The sequence below is a fragment of the Diadema antillarum genome, unplaced genomic scaffold, assembly GCF_040938485.1.
Source record: "Diadema antillarum isolate AM-2024a unplaced genomic scaffold, OU_Dant_1.0 seq00001825_RagTag, whole genome shotgun sequence".
Classification (NCBI taxonomy): domain Eukaryota; kingdom Metazoa; phylum Echinodermata; class Echinoidea; order Diadematoida; family Diadematidae; genus Diadema; species Diadema antillarum.
In genome coordinates this window covers 72890-84927 of record NW_027272499.1, presented here as the reverse complement: position 1 = coordinate 84927, position 12038 = coordinate 72890, and the positions used below count along the sequence as shown (strand labels likewise).

Here is a 12038-nt window from a genome sequence, read left to right as displayed (position 1 = left end):
CCAGGCGAAACCTATACTCCTGTAGGCACATACTCCACCTCATGATTCGCTTGTTTGTCGACTTCTTTGTTTGGAGGTACGTGAGGGGTTTGTGGTCAGTGTGGATCTCAAACACTCTCCCAAACAGATAGTAATCAAACTTTCTGACCGCCCAGACAATAGCAAGACATTCTTTTTCTACCGTGGAGTATCTCTGCTCCCTAGGAAGGAGTTTCTTGCTAGCATAGGCCAACGGGAATTCATCCCCATCATGCTCCTGCATGAGTACCGCCCCCCAGACCACTGTCAGAAGCATCAACCTTTAACATAAAGGTTTTCTCGAAATCGGGCAACCGCAACACTGGAGGATTTGCAAGACACTCTTTCAGCTTGACAAATGCACTTTCCTCCTCAGGCCCCCACACAACATCTCCAGGCCTACCTTTGCGAGTCAGGTTAGTAAGGGGTAGGGCTATATCTGCATAATTGGGTATGTAGTCTCTGTAGTAGCCACAGAGTCCTAGGAAAGACCTAACCTGCCTCTTCGTCTTGGGCCTTGGAGCTTTGCGCACTTTGTCTGTGAGCCTATCGCTAGTGTGAATCACGCCTTCTCCTAATGTGTGTCCTAGGAATTCTATGGTACTCGAACCTACGGTGCATTTGGATGGCCTAGCTGCAAGATTGGCATCGCGCAGTCTATGCAAGACTTCATCTAGAACCTCCACATGCTCTTGCCAAGTGTCCGTGTGAATCAGAATATCATCGATGTAATTCACAACATTCGACATTCCATCTAGTACCTTCCTCATCATTCTAGTGAATTGAGCACTGGCTGTCACAAGCCCAAACGGCATGTACTTGAATTGGTATTGTCCCTTAGGCGTTATGAAAGCTGTCTTTGCTTTATCTTCATTCCTCATTGGGATCTGAAAATACCCTTTTGTCAAGTCTAGTTTTGTGAAGTACCTACTGTCGGCTAACGACGCAAATAGCTCCTGAGGATTGGGCATGGGCTCTGGATCAAAGACTGTGACCTTATTCAATCGCCTGAAATCTACACAAAACCGATTAGAGCCGTCCGGCTTCTTGACTATCACAATGGGATGACCGTATGGAGAGTTAGAAGGCTCGATTACTCCTAACTTGAACATGGAATCAACTTCCTTGCTAATCTCCTCTTCCATAGCCTGAGGTACCCTATGAGGCGGAGATCGCACTGGTTGATCAGTCGTCAACGAGATTTCACATTCAGATATGGTTGTCTTCTTCGGGATATCGGTGAATACATCCTGATATTCACAGAGAATCTTTTGCACCTGAGTCCTCTCACTATCCTTTAAGACTGGACCTACTGTTACCATGTCAACGAACTCCATCTGTATTACGCTAGGCATACTGGGCATCTCCCTATTCCAATCAGGGCTAGCCTCTGCCACATCTTCCTCGTCAGCCATGACCTCAACAACTTCCTCATTGCCTTCGACTCTCTCAACCTCAAAGCAACTGGCCACTGGTACCTCTTCACGTCGACTATAGTACCTCTTCAACAAATTGATGTGATATGTTTTGGCAACACCATCAACATCGACCACATAGTCATAGTCAAACTTGACCCCTGCTACCTTGTAAGGACCTCGCCACTTTACCAGCAGCTTGTTGTGCTCGGTTGGCAACAGAATGAGCACGTCATCCCCTACATTCAGCTTCCTAGGCCTAGCCTTTCTGTCATAATACCCTTTGTACCTTTTTGCAGAGTACTTCAGTGTATCTTGTGCAAGTTGCCATGACTTGACCAGCCGGTCTCTCAACTCTATCACATACTCGTACTCGCTCTTGAGCTCTGGATCTAGTTTCTCCGCTGTCCATAGTTCTCTTAGCACATCCAAAGGCCCCCGAACATGTCTCCCATACAACAACTCGAACGGAGAAAACCCCAGGCTCGAACTCGGTGCTTCTCGCAAAGCAAACAACAACGCCGGAAGATACCTATCCCACTGACGTGGCTCCTCGGAACACAACCGCTTCAGAGCTGATTTCACCACAGCGTTGTATCGTTCTACGAGGCCGTTGCACATAGGATGGTAGCGAGAACTTGTTAACTGTCCTATCGACAGCAACCTACACACCTCACGCATCAAATCAGACACAAACTGTGTCCCTAGATCCGACATCACTTCAGTCGGAATCCCAACCCGGCTGTATACCGAAACTAACGCCTCAGCTACGTCAACAGTTGATATCGATTTCAACGGTATCGCCTCCACATACCTAGTCGCATAATCTACAATGGTCAGGATATGAGTGTGTTTGCGAGCAGACGGCATGAATGGACCAAGAAGATCTATTGCAATGCGTTGAAACGGGACACCAATGAGGGGGACCCTACCAAGGGTAGTCTTGGGCACCCTACCTTTGTCAATAGTCCTTTGGCATACGTCACATGACCTACAGAAATTAGCCACGTCTTCCGACATCCCAGGCCAACAGAACTGAGTCTGAATCTTAGACAAAGTATTGTTGATACCCAAGTGTCCACCTAAGAGTGAGTCATGTGCGACTCGCATTATCTCGTTCCTACGAGGCTTAGGCACTACGAGCAATTTAGGACCTATGCCCTGATTACTTTCATCCTTTTTCTGCCTAAGTAGAAACCCCTGTTCACACACAAACTTGTACTTGGAATTATCAACCTGTCCTATTTTCTGCCATAGAGGGCGCAATGACTCATCATCTTTCTGTTCCCTTAGAAATTCACTCGACCGCACATTATCAACAGGATCTGCGACAGTCAAACCTTTACTAGGCCTCGAATCCTTCACCTTTTGTGCACGAGTTTGAACAGCCATCCCAGTATCATCCAGTTCACCCGGGAATGCGACCTCGACGTCCTGTTCTACACCATCATTTGAACTTTCTAGACCCACATCCGGGGTTATGACCTCTACATCCGGGTCAGACACAACACTCTTTGGGACCCAATGTAGATTGGGGTCACTCGGTTCACGAGCCCCTTGTACATTCCCGATAACTACCTCACTCAAACAATCAGGCATGCACACGGCTTCAACTTCCCCTTCAAAATATGGCGAGTCAACAGCTACCTTAGCCACGGGAAAACGCCTAACCGTACCGTCAATTAGCCTCACTGCCTGATGTTGACCTGTTAATTGGTCATTTCTAACCAATTTCTCTTTCACCACGCACGTACTACAACCTGTATCACGCAAAACAGACACGGGTGTATTATCTGGCATCAGTCTTCCAGACACAACCGGCATACGATTCACCATCGCGGCGACATCATTGTATGCCATTCCAACTCTGTCAACCACTTTCATTTTCACATCCTCAAAGTCATCGGCCACTCTCTCAATGGGGAAACAACCTGCCGTCGAACCAACAACTCCCGGCTTAGAATCACCCCGAGACACCTCATTCGCCACATTCATGTCTACTTTTGGGGCCGTACCTTCCCCAGCACTCATCAAACCTTGAGCTGATGCAGGCCTAGACAACATGGGACAATCTCTTCTCATGTGATTTGGGTTTCCACACATATAGCAACCTCTGCCCTGAAAAGTCCTATTTCCCATAGTCTTTCCCGCCTTTGACTGAGCATCAGCCGGTTTCTGATACGTACTAGTCCTTTTGACCTGATTTTGTTGGGGCGGTTTGCTTTCCGGCTTTGAATCTGATCGGTTTCTTTCCGATTTCTGTACACCCGAAAATGCATGAGGACCGTGAGCTTCTACATAGATTTCTGCACAATCAACTACCTCGTTGAAATCTTTACATTTCGTTCCTTGACAAACCTAACTACTTCTCTGGGACAATCTATCAGAAATTGCTCTTGCAAAATCAAATCTTCTAGATCCTTCCTAGTATCCCCAATCTCAGCCTCTTCCACCCAATGATCAAAATACCCCTTCATTCGAGTAGCAAATTGTTTTGGGCGCTCAAACTTCATTGGTTTAGCTGATCTGAAACTCCGCCTATACCCCTCTTCAGTGAGATGATAATATGACATCAACTCATGCTTCACTGTAGCATACTTCTGGCGGTCATCAGCACTCATCCGATTCACAACATCTAACGCTTTCCCTGTTAGATTGGAAATCAAATACAACACCCACATGTCTACCGGGATATTCTGACTTTTCATCAACATTTCGAACTTTGTGACATAAGCATCAAACTTATCATGTGCGTCATCAAATCGACCTACTTTCAGCTTTAAGCCAGCTAACTGGGGCCTACCAACATTCGCTGTTTCTTCCCTTACACGCAACTGTGCTAATTTTATTTCGTGTTCGCGCGCCTTTTCTAGAGCATCGCGTTCACGCTCAGCTTCACGTGCTTCACGATCAGCTTCACGGGCAGCTTCACGGGCAGCTTTAAGCTCTGCTTCAATTGCCTGGCATCGCTCTGAAACAAAGCTACTCAATTCACCACCACTAAGGCCCATTTCTCTGCCTAATGAAGAGAACTCTCTGATTTGCTCAACACTAGCCATACTGGCTACGTGAATTCCAGACTAAGCACACTAAGCAAACGTGTAATCGTACAAACCCAACAGCTGACTAACCCCCTGGCTATCAAATTCTTACAAAAGTACTACCTTGTAGCCGGCGTACTTAACGACAATTAGTATCTCCGAACGAGCATACAATTGCAAATGACAAACAGCTGAAATTCACTCAACAAGTATTCCACATACCAAACCGCTAGTACCTTGTCAAAAGCGTATTGGAATGCAGGCAATGTGAAATGACACGAGTTCACTCAACAAACATTCCACATACCAAGCATGCCTTGTCAATAAGCATACTAGAGCTGTATCTCCCAATGAGTATACAATTGATTTGGGACTGCACAAACCCAATGCAATCTACCAAACATGCCTTTTACAGGCAACACCAAAGCAAGGACGTAACCTTGCAATAAAATGACACTCCGCATAGATTCACTCATGCATGCAAACCCCGAATCTATCACACTGCCTCTAACCGGCAATACCAAGGGCGTAACCTTGAAAAAGGAGTAACACTCCACATAGACTCATGCACACAAACCCGAATCAATCAAACATGCATATAACATGCAACACCAAGGGCGTAACCTTGAAAACGGAGCAACACTCCACACAGATTCAATACCCGAATCCACATCACACATGTGCCTCTAGTAGGCAACACCAAGGGCATAACCTTGGGGAGAAAAACTTCAATCAAACTGTCACGTAAGGCGACATACTCGCACAATTCACACTGGGGTAATGTTTCCGATCAAACGTACGAAACTGTTATCATATCGACAATAATAACATGCAATATATGACGGTAATGCGTACGATCGAGCAATGAAACTTCAATCATGAATCAAACACAAACATCGCATTTAAGCCTAAAGCATGTTAAAAGAGTATCTGAATAACTTTTTCCAATCAGGTAGCAGTGTCTCGGTGGGACCTCCAAATTGTCACGTGAGTGACTTTTTTTTTTTTCCTCTGCTACTCTGACACCGAAATAATAGAAATTCAAACTGTTCGTATACAGTTTTGTTCGAGTTTAATCTTTCAAATCTTTGCAGCTTTCTCGTTCATAACAATACATTGAGCATAAAATATAATATGAAACAAATCACAAATACATAACTTAGGTTGTCTTGGATGACCTGAACTGGTGATCCCCTCAGCTTGGCTCAGTCGTCATCGATGTCCGATACCCTCGTCGTCGACCTCGGCACAGTCGCTTGGCTTGTCTCTTGGAAGCATCCCTTGACTTGGCCACTCAGCTAGACGCTACCCTATCGGCGGTCCTCTCAGCTCCTCGGCCTTCACTAGTCCCTGCAACCACGCAGACTCATGCCTTGACCTGCGATGCCCGAGCTCAAACGACGGCGAGCAGGCAAATGGAGATTGAGCTCCGTTCCAAAGTTCGGATCATAACTGTCCGAGTTCAGTTTTATCGGCAGCTGGAGCTCGCATCTCACCGACGTGGAAACCCCCCAGAAGAGCGACTGCTGCCTAAGCGGAGATCTATGCTGGATGTCTGATTAAAGTGTTTCTCCCCGATCCTCTACATTACTCAGCTTTTTATTAGCTTCCCTAACCATAGATGTTTACACTAAAGTCCCTTACACTCCCATACACTTGCTTTTTCATGCCTTTTCTACACAAAAAGGATCATCCAATCATCATGCTTAAATAGAGCCATATTGAAACTCTACACAATATGTCTAGCCATCGTCTAGACTGCCGTTACATAACATCTTTACTCATGAACTTGTGAACAATAAACTACAACCACCACCCTAGTGACACTGACATAGCCGAGTCTCAACTGAGCTAGAGAACATTCCTAGCCACCACCTGGATGGGAGCTATTACATAACACCTCTATTCACTCAATTTCTATAGTCTGAGTTGATACATAATATTGCAAACCGGGGATGCTGTTGCCATGCTATTTCTTTAACTTTTGCTTTGTCTCATTTCATGCGACTGCCTTGTCTAAATTTAACTGATCTAGACACGCTGTTGCTATGCCAGTTTATTCTTTTACTTTTACTTTGTCTCATTTAATATGAATTTCCAGACAGTCACTTTCTTGTGGTTTGACCTAGTGGCTTTCTAGGACAAGTTCAATTTCACTTCACTGGCAAAATCAAAGATAAATTTCTCTCCTGACACAACCCCCTCCCCCCCCCCCCGAAAAAAGATAATTTCCTTCATTGTTGAATGACATTCTCAATATCTGATAAATCATTTGAAAATGTGATGTCCAAGTACAAAAACCAAAGTCTGGGTTCGTGGTTAAAGTCTTGAAATGGGAATGGGGAAAACCCTCCCATTCCCTCGCTGCATACAACCCCTGGGGTACGACCGCGGTCATGTGCTAGTATCAAGATCTGCAAAGACCTTGTATGACGCTGTAATCTATATGTAATGGAATTTACATCAATATACTATCCTCCACTCTGTATAATCTTGTCATTTTGAACTGCCGTTGTTTGTTGTGATTACTCCATAGAATTCCAATTTTCATTGTTCTTTCAAACAGAAAAATCTATCATCACTCATCTTATCATAATCATATGTAAGCCTTAATTAGACTATGTCTTAAATATACATTGATAGTCACTTATCCAGATGTAGTCCTTGAATTGGCTGTAAAACTGTTGTATGAAAACAGCGTTTAATTGTTATTTCTTGCTCGGAATAAGATATGAAAATATGCACATTGGAATGCAGCAATTTATCGTAGAAATCAATTTACATGGGTATTTTACCGAGAAAATCAGTGACAATGAATGATAAGAGGTAATGTCTCCCATTCCATACATGTTTTCCTACATAAAGAGAGGTACCATGCAGAACAGCCTTTGGATATGGCCTTGGTCTGCCTTGAACGTAGACTATCACTCCACAGAGATACACCGCGTTCAAAACAGTGAGCTCCGTAGAGACCGTTCAATATCGTTTTGCGTATAGTCTCGATTCAGACCCGCAGGCTGATTATTATAGCCCAGAATGCATTGATTAACCCGTTGAGGACGGTTTGATTTTGCTACAACACGCATTTCCCATAGACCCTTGCCCGAGTATACTCGGGACTCGTCCTCAACGGGTTAAAGACTACATTTTCATGACTTTAAGCTACTCATTTGGAATTGCTATCATAGTTTGACACACTTATATATGCCTAACAAACAAAACGGCACCAAAAAGGTTTTGTCCCTTTTGGTGTTACCAATATCTGACCTGGCCCATATGAACACATACTTCAGCATGTCTCGATATTTCATATTAAGCAACGTTTACACTTTGGCGAGTTGGAGTCGCGAGTCGTGCGCGAGCTGTGCGAGCTCCAACTCGCGTTAACTCGCACAAACTCGCGCGAAATGTTTTTTTTTTCTGGAATTTGCATGAGTGGTATAAGACTCAACGCCGAGTTCACTACGCTCGCTGTACGAGTGAACCGAGCTCGAAACGAGACATACCGAGCTTAGTATGAGTTGCAGTGACCTTTATACGACTTAAAGCGAGCTTTAAACGAGTTGTCAAGATTTTATTACGAGTAATAAGAGTTTTATACGATCGAGGGGCGGGAAATGCACATTTTTGGCGCTCAAAGATGGATGCCAGAAGCATTTTCGCTCTGCTTGAAGAAGAAGAGACCCTGATCTTCTGCACGATTGGTGCGACTCTGTTGTCAAGGAGGCGCCGTAGAAAAAGAGATGCTCATGAGAGGACCAAAATGCTTCAAAGAAGGTTTTGGACAAGACCCTGATTGTTGAGGAGGCCGAAGTACGGACACTATGAGACGCTGATGGCGGAGTTAGCTGGTGAAGACCTGGACGGTCTTGTGGGGGAGATGACAAGGCGTAAGAAGACCTTCGTAGATCTCTGACCTCATCTGCTCGCTGGAGGAGCTACAACATAATAAAAGGATACCAGTCACTTCAATACTCATAAGGGTACATCGTTTATATTTCACCATGTTACACAAAACTAGTAAGTTATTGAGCAGTTAACCAGGAATTATACAGTATCACGAAATTATCTCGAGAGTAAAAAAAATCAAAAAAAATCACAGTTAACCAAAATGTTCTGCACACGTAATAAAACATATTTTGAGATCTTGAGATGAATGTCAGTAATGTAACACTTCACTGTTCCTTTTCTTTAACACAGAACAATGTTCATTATCATAATGTTTAATCACCTATTAATGTATCCCAGAAAAACCCCAAGAACTGAATAATTTTAGTAATAATTTTGTGCGTTATTTTAATTCATGTTAGTGTATGGGACAATGCCTGATCAAAATTTTTGTTCACTGCAACACTTAGTGTTCAAAGCTTGTTTTAATATCGAGTGTTAAATTGTACTTGCGAACCTTTATACCTTAATCTGCCATATTAATTCAAACATAATTATGTAGGTGAATATATACAAAACTACAATATCAGCAAAATTGAGAACAGTTTGAAATTCACATGTTAAAAGTAAGTAACTCCTTTATAACATTGAGATTAAATATTTTCAATTACTCGGATACAACTGGTTGACGAAAATGTAAATTTAAAGAAATGCCTATCGTGAAAGCATGCATATAATTTTACTTTGACGGAGTTAACTCAAACAAATAAGGTTTCTGTATGGTCGAGATGAAATGTCCAAATCGCAATTTACGTGTTTAATCTCTTGTTTTGATGTCGAGGTAATACATGTATTTAACCCTATTAAGCCCAAGCTATTTTGACCCCTCGCAGGCCCAAGGGGGGGGGGGCACATTGTGCCCCCCCCTATATAACTTTCTTATTATTTAATGTATCATCGTCATATTTGGCACATGGGTAGAGTAACTCGTACTCTACATGACCATAGATTTGAATTTTCTCAAGGTCACCCATGGAGGGCGCTATTCACCAAAATATAAAGAAATACATAGGAAATATGCTAAAAACATGTTTTTTCTGTATAATTTCTTTATCCCCATTATATATGTCTTATTATAAACCAATCATTTTCATATTTGGCACAAATGATAAGCAAGTGGAATCTTATGATTTGTTACGGTTGAAATTTCTCAAGGTCACCACATGGGGGCGCTATTCATATCCACATAAAGTAGTACATTATGAGACCTGAGATGAAATGTTTGCAATGGGTACATGTAGTTATGACATTTCATATTTGCAAAATAGTAGAATTTTGAGATTGCCAATTAATAATATGATAAACTAATGACATTAGAGGCATAACTTGGGTGAAGGGATCAAAATAACACAAAATAGAAGGGCAATCTTTAGGAAATATTATTGTTTTCAATTATCTCTATTATGTCTATTGTTTTATGCCTTTGTCACATAAAAACAAAGGAAATAATAAGAAAAACTTTCCAGGACCATAATTACTTCAAATTTCGCTCCTTCCACAAATTTCAGCCAAGAAACCTTCATTTCATACACAGTAATGCTGTTAAATGAAATGGGAACAGAAAAAAGATGCAAAATCTGACTGACATGGTTGTCAGTTTATGGTTGCCATGGCAACCAGCAACATCAGATATAGCTAAATTATATACCAAAATGGTCGCAATAAGATTTTAGGAAAAGTCACCAAATTTGGTTGAAATCGGATAAAGGGCTAAGGAGTGGCAAGTGAAAATCTGGTAGGGGGGGCACAATGTGCCCCCCCTTGGGCTTTATAGGGTTAACATTATGTTCAGTTAAAAAAATGAGCTGCATGTCAAAGTGCTTTCAGAATATATGTTTGGATGTAAAAGTTAAAGGTGCATGGTCCCCGTGTTTTAGTCAAATGCGTGCGCGGGCGCACGGCGCAAGTTTCCTATAAAGACCTACGCTATCGACTTCTTTTGGCGCTTACGCTTTGGCCCACTTTCCCGAGTCCGAAGAAGACCGATTCACTGTAGTCAGTGGTCCGATCACACTTCGGCTCATGATTCGGCTGAGGGGGATGACAGCTTCAGCAAACTTCTTTTGTGATGTCATAATAACAAGCACATATGCACGCACCCTGGCATTACTACAGACTGCGCGATGCGCAGAGAAGACAACAAAGGCAACGTTACTTAGCAACACCTACGCACTTTACTCTTGATGACAGCTCTGCTTCGGTAATCTTCGGCAGTATCATCAACAGCGCCATCTACACTACCGGGACTATGCCCCTTTAAGCTTAAACATAATTATGCTTCACAGTAAACATTCTGTCCTTCCAGAGTGAAAACCTAAAACTTCACCTCACGGACAACTGTACTGGAATTATTATTCTAGCAGATGATACTTACAATTTTCATTAAAAAAAAAATCTGGGCTGCATGTCCTTACATGTTTTCAGAATATATGTTTGGATGTAAAAGTTAACCTTTGAAAAAATTATGCTTCACAGGAATCATTTAGTGCTTCAAAAGGTGAAAACTTAAAACTTCACCCCACTGTTCTGGAATTATTATTGTAGCAGATAATAATAAAAACATTTATAAACATCTTGGTAGTGAATGTGTGTCGTTCGTTATTTTCATATTCTTGGTTGTTTAAATCAATTTGAACATAATTAGACAGGCCATGCAGCTCATTTTAAGAATATTTTTAAAAATCGATCAACCACAATGTTGCAGTGGCCTTAATGTACGTGCTGAGTATCCTTTTCACCGGTTTTATATCATGGCGTTATCATGATAAACACACGAACGGAGTTTTACCCTCTAACAATATGGTGGATTAGTCATTTTTGTTATTCGTGTATGTACTTGTATTAAAAATAAATGTTCATAAAATACATGTATTACTCGATCCGTACTGTCTTTTCTTTACAACAATTCACATTCACCTTTTCCAGCAGTTCTCTGTCCTTGGCTTCTTCAGAGGCCACCTTGGGGGTTGTACACCTCCCTTTCATTTTGTCCTTGCCCTTGCCAACAATTGATAAGTTGGTGTAAGAGGAACCAGCTTCATGCTCTGCTGGGGGTCATCAGCTTCTTGGGTGGTCTGGTCATTCTCACTGCTGTCATCATGCCCGTCAGTCTCAGTATCCTGGTCGGGGGAAGAGTATTTAATTCGTCTTCTCTTGGTTGGGATGCTATACTTGTCCTTTAGAGGTCTGCAAAAAATGAATAAATCACTCGATCAACATCTTTTACAAGAGAGACGCACGATGGCGATTTCTATATTTTGTTTAAATGTAGCTTATTACAGATCTTAATAAAATCAAATGCATATTTACCCTTCCCAATGTTCTCCCTTTCATCCTCACAATATGCCCCTCCAGGACGCGGAATGTATTGAGAATCCACTGATCTCTCTCACTGTAAGGTGTGTCTCTGGTCCCCTTTCCAGACTTTGGGTTCGTCAGACGGCTGTACTGTGTCCTCATAGACTTGAGGAAATTGTTCAGCTGTTCAACTGAAAAAAAATCGAACACTTGGAATTTAGATCACATAAATTAATGGAAAGAAACAAACAACTTTATTAAATTCTTGTTTCTCATACAGTGAAGTATATAGCTAGCTAACGGGATAAACGAAATGTGG

General features: G+C 42.3%; 1 pseudogene; it reads right to left on the bottom strand.

Annotated features, from left to right (window-relative positions):
• Nucleotides 1-248: 248 nt before the first annotated feature.
• LOC139712597 (uncharacterized) lies at nt 249-4686 on the bottom strand (annotated as a pseudogene).
• Nucleotides 4687-12038: the final 7352 nt, after the last annotated feature.